This window comes from Gopherus flavomarginatus, chromosome 5 (assembly GCF_025201925.1).
Source record: "Gopherus flavomarginatus isolate rGopFla2 chromosome 5, rGopFla2.mat.asm, whole genome shotgun sequence".
In the NCBI taxonomy this organism is placed as follows: Eukaryota; Metazoa; Chordata; order Testudines; family Testudinidae; genus Gopherus; species Gopherus flavomarginatus.
Window position 1 is genome coordinate 39,958,131 of NC_066621.1, and position 13,260 is coordinate 39,971,390.

Consider the following 13,260-nt stretch of genomic DNA (forward strand, 5'->3'; position numbering starts at 1 on the left):
ACAGATTTGATCCATCCATTCTGACAGCAGTACAGTACATAGTCGGCATGTCTCTATTCTTAAAATGCGCCCACCACTGATGTAGTCTTTGTTCCTGATTGAATTTATTGGCATCCTTTTGTAGCCAGGCCCTCTCAGTGCTGCCACAAAAGGCCAGATCTTCATAGAATCATAGACTTTAAGGTCAGAAGGGACCATTATGATCATCTAGTCTGACCTCCTGCACAACACAGGCCACAGAATCTCACCCACCCACTCCTGTAACAGACCTGTAACCTATGTCTGAGCTATTGAAGTCCTCAAATCATGGTTTAAAGACCTCAAGGTGCAGAGAATCTTCCAGCAAGTGACACGTGCCCCACTGCAGAGGAAGGCCAACCCCCTCCCAGGGCTTATGACAATCTGCCCTGGAGGAAAATTCCTTCCCGACCCCAAGTATGGTTGATCAGCTAAACCCTGAGCATGTGGGCAAGACTCACCAGCCAGACACCCAGGAAAGAATTCTCTGTAGTAACTCAGATCCCACCCCATCTAACATCCCATCACAGGCCATTGGGCATATTTACTGCTAGTAGTTAAAGACCAATTAATTGCCAAAATTAGGCTATCCCATCATACCATCCCCTCCATAAACTTATCAAGCTTAGTCCTGAAGCCAGATATGTCTTTTTCCCCCACTACTCCCTTTGGAAGGCTGTTCCAGAACTTCACTCCTCTGATGGTTAGAAACCTTCATCTAATTTCAAGACTAAACTTCCTTATGGTCAGTTTATATCCATTCTTTTGCCCACACTGGAGCTGGGTCCTTAGCTCTTACTGGACCATTTTTCCTGTCTTTGTGACTGCCCTGTTCTGCAGGGAGCTCTAGGAAGGCTTAGCCTCTGTTCTCTTGGCGCGTTCGTGATTCTGGTGATCGGTCCAACAGAGGAGAGCAAAGCTCAGAAACTTTGGCTTATGACACTCTCTGCTTTCTTCTGCTCTGTAAATTGGCTGTCAGTCTGCTGGCTGCTTCGTGGCTTTCCTGTCCTTCTCTGGGCTTTTGTATCTGGTCTGCTCTCTAGTCTGCCTTTGGGGGGCTTGACCCAGCCCCAGGGCCTTCTTTTGCCCAAAGGGAAGCTGCCTGGCTGCTCTGCCTCTTTCCCTGCTTGCAGCTTTTTGCCCCAGTCCCTTCTCCTTGGGCTCTTCCTCCTCTGGCCTGTCAAAAATGCCTGTCCCACCTGGTCCCCTTGTCCAGCATGCAGGCTCACCCCCTACCCTGGGGCCGCTTTGGCTTTTGCTGTCTGTTCTTTCTCTTGGGGACAGCCCTGTCTGTGCTACAGAGACTAGGCTGGCACAACCAGGTCTTTCCGTCGCTGTAGGCCCACCACCTCCTTGAATGCCCTTAGCTACTCTGGGGGTTAGTTCAGTATGGCCGTATTGCCCAGGATCAGGTTTCCCTTTTGCACACCCCTGACAGATGGTGCTGTTTTGACTTAACTGTTCAGCACACACCAACCCTCAGGCCTGGGCTGCACAGGGAACGTACGTCAGCACAGCTACATCAGTGTGGGCCGTGGACGGAAGAATTCTTCCAGCGACCTCGCTTCTGCCTTTCGGGGAGGTAGATGGCCTGCGCCAATGAGAGAAACTCTCTCCAGGACCCTTCTCCAGGAACAGTGCCCTTCCGTTTGGGGAGACTATGCTGGTTAAAAAAAGAGAAATAGTTTAACTGCATTTCTCTGTGACAAAGTTGACTTTGTGTCTCCTTATAGCAGTTGTGTTCTGAAATCTTTAAGCTTTTACTTCATTAATGATGAAATCTTGCAGTAATTTTATTCTAATTTTGAATGAATAACTAGACATGAGCTTTTTTTGTGTGTTATTGGAGGATTGTTTAAAAATCTGGGATTCCACATTCTACTGCCTTTCAATTACATTTCCTCTAAAAGTCCAGGCATACAGAAGATACTTACAGTTTCACTCAATACCAGTCTAGTTCCTTGCTGTTTCCTGTCTAACTGCACACATATGATGTGGAAGAAGGGAAAGAATTGACAAGGATTTGTAGGGGATCTTAATGCATGTCAGTCTGTTAGGCCAGCTGTAACCCTAATGACGTGAGATTTGTAGAAGCGAGGATAGTGTGAGGCGAGTAGGGAAGAACTGTGTGAGAAGTTATCACGACCTTGCACTGATAATTAAATACGTAGACTGGCGCCCAGAAGTGAGGAAAATAAGATAGCAGGATAGCCTATGTATAAACAAAATGCAGCTGTTGCTCATTATTGTCTGTATTATTGCTTGTTATTGTCTGTAACAAAGGTATAAATGCTTGCTGTAATTGTTTACCTGTTGAGAGACCTGTCCGGGACTGGGGCGACCCAGTGTCCTAAGGCACTCCCTTCCTCTATTGCAATTGCTGGAGAAATAATAAAGTATTTGATTTTGCTGTACCCAAACAAAAAGCGAGAACTGAGTTTTTCTCCGACAATTTGGGGGCTCGTCCGGGATGGCAACGCCTACTGAGACACAGGCAGCTGCTACGGATCGTTCCTCTTCGAACCCCATGGCGCCACAAGAGAGGTATGAGACCTTTTGAAATCTCTATTGGGGTGTCGTTGGAGGACTGTCCGTGGGGCCTTCTGTCTCTGTTGGGCTCACGTCATCTGAACTTATTGACTGTGCAGCAAGATCAGATGCAAAGTGGTATTGGGGAAGGGCCCCAATACGGTTAGTTTATAGCAGTACTGGGAAATTGCTGGGTTAGCCAACAAGGTAATGCATAGATAAATGCATTAGGTAATGCATAGTGAAATGCATTAGGTATGCACTGGTGCTGAGAGGTTTTTACTGCCTCAAGAGGGGTTGTTATACCGCAGCATGCTATTGGGTCCGGACATAAGGTACAGATGCATCGTGATATTTGGAAATAAAGGCCTTGGTGTGTGTGTGTGTGTGTGTGTGTGTACACCAGTGTGAGTGACTGTTACCTGAAGACGCCCAGAGTACCCTGTGAAGCGAAAGCTCGTGACCAGGACTACTCTAACGCAAGCCCGGTAACTAGTGGATCTTTAGAAGATCCAACCCACAGTGGGCTGACTCGGCCTGGCATCATCCGGTGAGGAAGCTACCTGGGTCTAGGAGTGTGTGTACCCATCTTCCCTCCCCTTTTCCTATCCATGTGGGCTACTGACAGTCTGATCATTTCACTGGATGCAATCAGAGTAAGCGGTGCTGTCTCCCTGAAACTAGCCGACGCTCTTTGCTGAAGGGAGATGTAGGAGGGTCGTGGTCATCCTCATTAGCCTCTCCTGTGTGAGTATCCTGTAGGGAGAGACCCTTAGTTTATGTGCCGCTAGCGCGGACAGGGCATCCCCCCTGTGTGTGTGTGATTGGAAAATGGGTAGGGGACAGTCTAAGCATTCCAGCTCACCCCCTAAGGGTACCCCATCTTATTTCATGTACGTACATTATGGTCCAACAACCTGCAGGTATTTAGACAATTGGAATCTTTACATGCGTGAAAATCCATCTAAACAATGCCCACTAGAAGGTACCTTCAATCTAGATAAGATCATACATCTAAGAAGAGCTTTTAATCACCTAAAAAACCTCTGACAGTGTGAGCAATTTGTCTATTGAGGAAAGGAACGAGTTAATTTGAAATTCAGCTTGGCCCAGAGATAAATAGAAAGTTGCTCTGCGTTCAAGGTCAAGAATCAACGCAGACTATGCTAAGTACAAAGAAAAACTGCTTTCGACCCCAGCTGGCTGTGAAAAAATATAGACAGAAGCAAACCAAAGGCAATACAAGTTACAGAACTGAAATTACATTTGCAAAGCTTAACCGTCCAGTGAGATCCAACAGAGTGCCTTTGTGACCCCGGAGCCGGTGTGGCTTGGTGACACCGAAGAAGCCACAGGCAGTCGACCTGGACTGGAATCTCTGAAAGAGATGCCGCGGGAGATTCCAAGGTGTAAAAGAACAGTCCTCCCAAGAGCGAAGAGCATGTTGGAAATTCTGGACAAGCTATATACAGGATAATCTCCCGTCCACCTCTCTCCCTTCTCTGAACGTTATACACAGACGTGGCCAGTCTGGACATGTGTGAGTATGACAATGGCTTAGGGCCTGGGGCACTAATGTTTTTCCTGAGTGATGTGGGAGTGTTCCCAACACTCTCCACTGTTTTATTATTTTATTAATGAAGTTTTAAAATTTAGTCATATGGTGTGTTTTCTTTATCTTCCCCAATGTCCTGCAGTGTCAGCCTGATCACCTGACATGAGGGATAGATTGGTAACAGAAATTTGTCACAGTTTGGTGAGCAATTGAGAAGGGGGGAGCCCTGCAGAATTTACACCATTTGTTTTACCCTTGTTATGTTTATGTTTGCTTTGCTTGGTATTGTTGATGTTATATGTTGAGGATTGCATGATTAAAGGAATGCCCACTCTCAGCCGCAGTAAGTCTGAGAACTGGAGAGGGGTTTAACATTCCTCTCTCCATCCTGGTTGACTGGGAAAGGTGGCAAGTGGATCTACCCCAGTTGTAGCAGGACTGGGCAATAGAGAAGTTGGAGAAAAGGGAAGAGATGTGTACTTGATAACTAGAATTGAGCAATTAAGAGCATAGATCATGAACCAGGCAGCAACTCAAACCTATGCCCAGGGCAAGTTGCAGGCCTTGAGACAGGACTTCCAGGTAGAAAAGGAAGCCCTGGCTAAGCAAGTACCAGTCCTTCAGGGACTTGTCAAAATTTAACCATTTGTGCTCAGCATACGCCATAACAGCAATGTGCTTGCCACAAGAGGAAATTGAATAGTTAAACGCCAATGGACCATGCATTTTTGCCCAGTGGCAAGCCTCACGAGGGAGAACTCGGTTAGTCTTGTGAGCAAGAATGTTTAAGAGAAGAGACCAGGAAGGGTGGGGGCTAGTTGAGAAGCCCATCCTCCTAGCTAAACTGGTAGTGGAACAAGTTGGTGCCCATGGAAGGGGTGGTTCAGCGAGAAAAGCAGGATCGGGCCCAAGTGGTCAGGCAACAGACAGAGAGATTGGAAAACAGGTTGGAGAATTTTGAGGGCATAGTGGAAGGAAGGAGTAAGTGAGTATAAGCATGGGGATTTCAAATACCCAGGACAATACTTGGAATGGTGATTTGAGTTGATAAAAGTGGCTGTTGGGAGACAAGCAAGTGATTTAAGGAAGAGTGAGAAGTTAACTCTGTAGTTGCTGGAGGGAACAGCAGTTGAACCTTGTAAAAATGCTAAAGAGGAAAGTTCTTGGTGTCTTTAAAATGTTTGTAAATAAATTCAGGCAAAGAAATTATTAGATTGCAATTATTTGGCTATGAACAATTTAGTCGAATTAGCTAGAGAATGTATACAGTGCTAGGTAATTGAAATCCTACTAGGCTCTAAGGGGCACTATAAGAAGCGCTTTTTCTTTCAGTGTTTGAAAGCAGGAGTTAGTAGTAAAAAGCCATCATAATTCTGGTAAAGTTAATTATGTCCCTTTTAAGGTAAGAATATTTAAGCTGTGAATAGCTTTGGATCCAGAAGCAAGCCAGAAAGCATCTCTATTAATGCAAATTATCTAACTGATAAGGTAGAAACCACTGAAACCTGGGCTGCCTATGAAACAAATACAAGAAAATATGGGGTAATTCCTCTGTTTTGCCTGAAATCAACAAGGGTATTTGTATATTTTAAGTGATGATTGACTGCCCAGAAGGGGTAGATCTCTGTTTTTTTTGTCTTTCAGATAATCAGAGAAAACTGATGCCAGCTGAACAGCATTCAACGTACCATGCATTTACTGGCACAATAGGAATTATGTTTTGTGTTCTATGTCCTGTCTTGTGGTGTTTGTCTCATGGCCAAAATTGTTGTGTTCTATATTTTCATAGGATAGTCTAGTTAAAATCAAACAGAAGGGTTAAATGCAAATACTTGTTTTATTCAACTTTGGAATATGAAGTGTTTGGATAAATCAGGACAATGTGATATACTAAAGTCTAACACATTTGCTTAAGTAAAAAAAAGAAACTTAATTGGCCAGATTGTTAATTAAAAAAATTGTTGTTAAAATTTGCCTACAAACAGTCTTTGGAAGCAAGGACATGAAAAGTTAACCCACTCCCCATATTGTACATGGGATCCTTCTGGTTACCTCAGATTTCTAGCCAGAGGGCTGGGGATGGTGGGAAGCTATTGGACACCAGAGGTTGTACTGAGTGAACTCCTCGAAGTGGGTGTGCTTGTCCTGGCTTGTTGCTCCAAAGCTCTGTAAAAAGTTATTTTAATGGAAGGGTATATGTGGCATACATTGAATAATAAGACTAATGTACAGTATAATGGATGGCAAAGTTCATGTGTTCATGGTTGGGAAAAAGGCGTATGAGTGAAGAGTGGAAGTTTCCTTTGTAGGTTAAAAGAAGCCAAGAAGGGGAGAAGGAAAAATTACAGAATGAGCTAACTGGAAAAAAAATAGCTAGTATGCTCAAGCTAAAGATAAGACACTGACTCCATTCAAGGACACTGTTCACAGCTAAGATTTGGCTGACAGTCAAGAAAAGGGGGGACTTGAATGTGCCCAAGCAGCTATGAGATCTGCAAAACACTGCCAGGCATTAATGAAATGTGTTAGATTTCTTTTCTCACAGGTAAAGAAGCGCTACCCAAAGACCCTAGCAGCCCTGCCACTCCTTGGAACCAGGAGACTGGATCTATGTAAAGGTCCACCAATGAAAGACTGCTTTGGCTCCATGCTGGAAAGGCCCTTATTAAGTCCTGCTGACTACCAACACCGCTGTGAAGTTGTCATAAACAGATAGTTAAGGGTTAATGTCTCTTTTACCTGTAAAGGGTTAACAAACAGGGAACCAAACACCTGATCAGGGGACCAATCAGGAGACAAAATACTTTCAAATCTCGGTGGAGGGAAGCCTTTGTTTGTGTTTTTTGGGTTTGGCTTTGTTCTCTCTGGGTCCTGGAAGGGACTAGACGTGCAACCAGGTTTCTTGCCAATCTCCCTGCTTACAGTCTCTTATATATTCAGAATAATGAGTATTTAGTAAGAAAGGCGGTTATAGTCTTTTGATTGTTTTCTGTATTTCTGTATGGTGATTTGAGTTGATAAAAGTGGCTGTTGGGAGACAAGCAAGTGATTTAAGGAAGAGTGAGAAGTTAACTCTGTAGTTGCTGGAGGGAACAGCAGTTGAACCTTGTAAAAATGCTAAAGAGGAAAGTTCTTGGTGTCTTTAAAATGTTTGTAAATAAATTCAGGCAAAGAAATTATTAGATTGCAATTATTTGGCTATGAACAATTTAGTCGAATTAGCAAATGTGTAGTTTGCTGGAAGTATTTTAAATTGTATTTCTGCTGGAGAAGGCTTTTTCTCCAGTTTCTATAAGCTGACAGACCCTGTAACTTTTACCATCTAAATTACAGAGATAACTTTTACCTTTTTCTTTCTTTTTTTATTAAAAGCTTTGTGTTTAAGACCTGTTTGATTTTTTCCCCTTGTTGAGGCTCAAGGGAATTGAGTCTGTACTTAACAGGAAAGGGGAAGGGAGGGGAGAAGGGGGAATCCCTTTGTTTTCGATTCACGGAGCTTGAATCTGTATTGCCTCTGGGTGAGGGAGAAAGGGGAGGTGGAGGAAGGGACATTCCTCCCTGTTCTAAGATTCAAGACGTTTGAATAACGGTAATCTTCCAGAGTAACCCAGGGAGGGAAATCCTAGGAGAGGCACGGGTGAGGGAAAGAGTTTACTTTCCTTGTGTTAAGATCCAGGGGGTCTGGGTCCTGGGGGTCCGCAGGGAAGGTTTTGGGGGGACCAGAGTGTATCAGGCACTGGAATTCCTGGTTGGTGGCAGCTTATCAGATCTAAGCAGGTAATTAAGCTTAGAGGAATTCATGCTGGTACCCCAACTTTTGAAGTCTAAGGTTCAGATTGGGAAAAGATACTATGACATGGTAGGCAGTGGTGGGATAAGAATCCAAAAGCCAGTGAGATAAAAACAAAAGCCAGTAGGATTATTATTTTTCTTCTTTCCCTCTGCTAGCTGTTTGTAGGCAGAGGAGAGGGTTTAAAACTACAGCCAGAAAAATTTTTTTTCTTTTCTCCTTTCTGATTGTGCAGAGAGATTGCCTAAGGCAAGGCCATTAAGTTTAACAAGGGTCTTTTGTTAAACAAAAGGGACTCCAACTGTGAGTCAACAGGGACTCCAGCAAAGCACATCTGCAAATGAAAGGGTTTTTATTTCTTTTTACTTACCGAGAAAGGCACTGTTGCTAGGCAACCCTAAGCAGGCAACAAATAGGCAGCAGAGGCACAGCATTTCAGGCAGTAAACAGAAGAGGAGCACGAGCACAAGAAAGCAGGAACAATGAGCACCAGTGCAGCAACAAGCAAACTAAAAATAGCTAAACTAAAAGCAATAAACAAACACAACGAACATAAAAGACGAATGGAACTAATTCAGGCAGAAATGGCCAGGGAAGTGGCTGCCCACAGGAGAGACATGGAGAAGAAACAAAAAGACATGGAGCTCCAAAGGGAGGCCCACCAGCAGGGCATGGAATTAGCAAAAACTAAACAGAATGACACAACCAATCCTACCAACCCTTCGCCAGTTATTGTTCCACATCCCAAGAAATTTCCCACCTACAAGGCAGGTGATGACACTGAGGCCTTCTTAGAAAATTTTGAAAGAGCCTGCCTTGGGTACAACATCTCTGAAGACCAGTACATGATAGAGCTGAGGCCACTGCTCAGTGGACCTTTAGCAGAGGTGGCAGCTGAAATGCCTAAGGAGAACATGAACGATTATAAACTTTTTCAAACCAAGGCCAGATACAGAATGGGGATAACACCTGAGCATGCCCGTCGGCGGTTCAGAGCCCTAAAATGGAAACCAGATGTGTCATTTCCCCGACACGCCTACCACATTGCAAAGAATTATGAGGCCTGGATATCAGGAACAAAGGTTAACAATATGGATGAGCTGCACCTCCTGATACAAATGGAGCAGTCCTTAGGTGGTGTTCCTAAGGAAATAGAGAGGTACATCCTAGATGGGAAACCCAAAACGGTAACCGAGGCGGGGGAGATTGGAGCCAAATGTATGGAAGTGGCAGACAAGAAAAAAGCTACTGTCAAGGGGAGCGAATACCCCAGGGGGCACACCGACAATAAACCCTATAACCGAGGGCAGCCCAAGACCCCACCTACAACCCAAGGAAAGCCACAGACACCCTATTCTCCCACCTCACCAGTCTCCAGTAACCCACCTCAGCCCAGTGACCAGTCAACTGGACGATGCTTTAAGTGTAATGAACTGGGACATATAAAGGCCAACTGCCCCAAGAACCCCAACCGAATGCAGTTCATTACACCACCATCACACCAACAATCCCCAGGCCTAGATGCCTCTCAAATACCCTTGGAGTGAAGGGAAATTTTGAGAGTGGGCAGAAAGAAGGTTACCGCGTGGAGAGACACGAGGGCACAAGTGTCAGCTACCCACCAATCCTTCGTCGACCCCAAATTCATCAATCCAAAGGCCCAAGTGACAATTTACCCCTTCATGTCACAAGCTGTAGACTTGCCTACAGCTAAACCACCTGTCCAGTACAAAGGCTGGTCAGGAATGTGGACTTTTGCAGTCTATGACAATTATCTCATCCCCATGCTGCTGCGGAAAGACTTGGCCAACCAGGTAAAGCATGCCAAGAGGGTGGGAATGGTTACACGCAGCCAAACCAGGCAAGCTTGCAGACCCATTCCTGTTCCTGAGCCATCCACCGAGGACCCGTCTGTGTTACCAGAGACCCAGACAGAGGTAGTGGACCCGGATCCCCTGCCAATGACTGAAACAGCCACAGTGACTCCAGTCCCAGACCAGGAACTGGAAAAGCAACCAGCACCAGCGCTAGCAATTGCAAACCAATCTTCAACCCCAAAGCCAGAGGGCGCCAGCGAGCCTGAACTGGCAAAAGCAGCAGACAACCATACCCAAGAGGCTCAGCCGGAGCCTGAAATACCACCTAGTGGACCAGTGGAGAGCGGTTCACCAGCAACGAAAACAACCCCATCACCTACATCGCTTCCAGAGGGACCAAGCCCAAGTCCACAGTCTAAGGAAGAACTGGTATCTCCAGCTTCAAGGGAACAGTTCCAGACTGAACAGGAAGCAGATGACAGCCTTCAGAAAGCTTGGGCGGCGGCACGGAGCACCCCACCGCCTCTCAGCTCTTCTAATCGATCCCAGTTTGTTGTAAAACAAGGACTTTTATACAAGGAGACTCTTTCTGGTGGACACCAGGAAGACTGGCATCCGCAAAAACAGTTGGTGGTTCCAACTAAGTACCGGGAAAAGCTCTTAAGCTTAGCCCATGATCATCCCAGTGGCCATGCTGGGGTGAACAGAACCAAAGACCAGTTGGGGAAGTCCTTCCACTGGGAGGGGATGGGCAAGGACATTGCCAAGTATGTCCAGTCTTGTGAGGTGTGCCAAAGAGTGAGGAAGACCCAAGACCAGGTCAAGGCCCCTCTCCAGCCAATCCCCATAATTGAGGTCCCATTTCAGCGAGTAGCTGTGGATATTCTGGGTCCTTTCCCAAAAAAGACACCCAGAGGAAAGCAGTACATACTGACTTTCGTGGACTTTGCTACCCGATGGCCGGAAGCAGTAGCTCTAGGCAACACCAGGGCTAAAGCTGTGTGCCAGGCCCTAACTGACATTTTTGCCAGGGTAGGTTGGCTCTCCGACATCCTTACAGATTCAGGATCTAATTTCCTGGCAGGAACCATGAAAGAACTGTGGGAAACTCATGGGGTGAATCACTTTGTTGCCACCCCTTACCACCATCAAACTAATGGCCTGGTCGAAAAGTTTAATGGAACTTTGGGGGCCATGATACGTAAATTCGTCAATGAACACTCCAATAACTGGGACCTAGTGTTGCAGCAGTTGCTTTTTGCCTACAGGGCTGTACCACATCCCAGTTTAGGGTTTTCACCATTTGAACTTGTGTATGGCCATGAGGTTAAGGGGCCATTACAGTTGGTGAAGCAGCAATGGGAGGGGTTTATGCCTTTCCAGGAACTAACATTCTGGACTTTGTAAGCAACCTACAAAACACCCTCCGACACTCTTTAGCCCTTGCTAAAGAAAACCTAAAGGATGCTCAAAAAGAACAAAAGGCCTGGTATGATAAACATACCAGGGACCGTTCCTTCAAGGTAGGAGACCAGGTTATGGTCTTGAAGGCACAACAGGCCCATAAGATGGAAGCATCATGGGAAGGGCCATTCACAGTCCAAGAGCGCCTGGGAGCTGTTAACTACCTCATAGCATTTCCCAATTCCTCCCTAAAGCCCAGAGTGTACCATGTTAATTCTCTCAAGCCCTTTTATTCCAGAGACTTACAGGTTTGTCAGTTTACAGCCCGGGAAGGAGATGATGCTGAGTGACCTGAAGGTGTCTACTACGAAGGAAAAAGTGATAGTGGAGTGGAAGCGGTGAACCTCTCCACCACCCTGGAATGTCTGCAGCAGCAAGAAATCAAGGAGCTGTGCACTAGCTTCGCCCCATTGTTCTCAGCCACCCCAGGACGGACTGAACGGGCATACCACTCCATTGACACAGGTAATGCTCACACAATTAGAACCCCACCCTACCAAGTGTCTCCTCATGCCCAAGCTGCTATAGAACGAGAGATCCAGAACATGCTACAGATGGGTATAATATGCTCATCTACCAGCGCATGGGCATCTCCAGTGGTTCTGGTACCCAAACCAGATGGGGAAATACGCTTTTGCGTGGACTACCATAAGCTAAATTCGGTAACTCGTCCAGACAACTATCCAATGCCACACACATTTTCAGGAGCTTCTAACAAAGTAGCTGATGCACTCTCTCGTCAAAGTTTCCCAGAATCCACTGGTTAAAATTGGTCCTTCAAATGTAGAAAGTCTTGTAGTTTACATACTTAGTAGTATATGTAAAGGTGCATGTGTTGTATTAATCTGTTTATTCTAAAGTTCTAGAAAGAAATCACCGCCAGTGAGGTTCCCCACTGTCTGCGATTTAGGGGGCATGTCATAAACAGATAGTTAAGGGTTAATGTCTCTTTTACCTGTAAAGGGTTAACAAACAGGGAACCAAACACCTGACCAGGGGACCAATCAGAAGACAAAATACTTTCAAATCTCAGTGGAGGGAAGCCTTTGTTTGTGTTTTTTGGATTTGGCTTTGTTCTCTCTGGGTCCTGGAAGGGACTAGACGTGCAACCAGGTCTCTTGCCAATCTCCCTGCTACAGTCTTTTATATATTCAGAATAGTGAGTATTTAGTAAGAAAGGCAGTTATAGTCTTTTGATTGTTTTCTGTATTTGCAAATGTGTAGTTTGCTGGAAGTATTTTAAATTGTATTTCTGCTGGAGAAGGCTTTTTCTCCAGTTTCTGTAAGCTGACAGACCCTGTAACTTTTACCATCTAAATTACAGAGATAACTTTTACCTTTTTCTTTCTTTTTTTATTAAAAGTTTTGTGTTTAAGACTTGCTTGATTTTTTCTCCTTGTTGAGGCTCAAGTGAATTGAATCTGTACTTAACAGGGAAGGGGAAGGGAGGGGAGAAGGGGGAATCCCTTTGTTTTCGATTCACGGAGCTTGAATCTGTATTGCCTCTGGGTGAGGGAGAAAGGGGAGGTGGGGGAAGGGACATTCCTCCCTGTTTTAAGTTTCAAGGAGTTTGAATCACACAGTGATCTTCCAGGGTAACCCAGGGAGGGAAATCCTAGGAGAGGCACGGGTGAGGGAAAGAGTTTACTTTCCTTGTGTTAAGATCCAGGGGGTCTGGGTCTTGGGGGTCCCCAGGGAAGGTTTTGGGGGGACCAGAGTGTTTAGGTACTGGAATTCCTGATTGGTGACAGCTTATCAGATCTAAGCAGGTAATTAAGCTTAGAGGAATTCATGCTGGTACCCCAACTTTTGGAGTCTAAGGTTCAGATTGGGAAAAGATACTATGACAGAAGTGCCAAAGACTGACTGCCTGGACCCATGATTCTCACTGCAAAAAGACCTCTCCACCTCGGGAGAATTCTCCTACTGATGATTAGCCTATTTCTCCTTCTGTGCCTTCTGGACAGCAGGGAAAAAGGACAAGGTGAAGTGCTAGTAACCTCTCCCTTGTCCACTGACAGACCTACTGTGCCTTTGGATTTTTTTAGAAGAATCAAAACCATTACAGGGTGATGTGCTGGTAACTT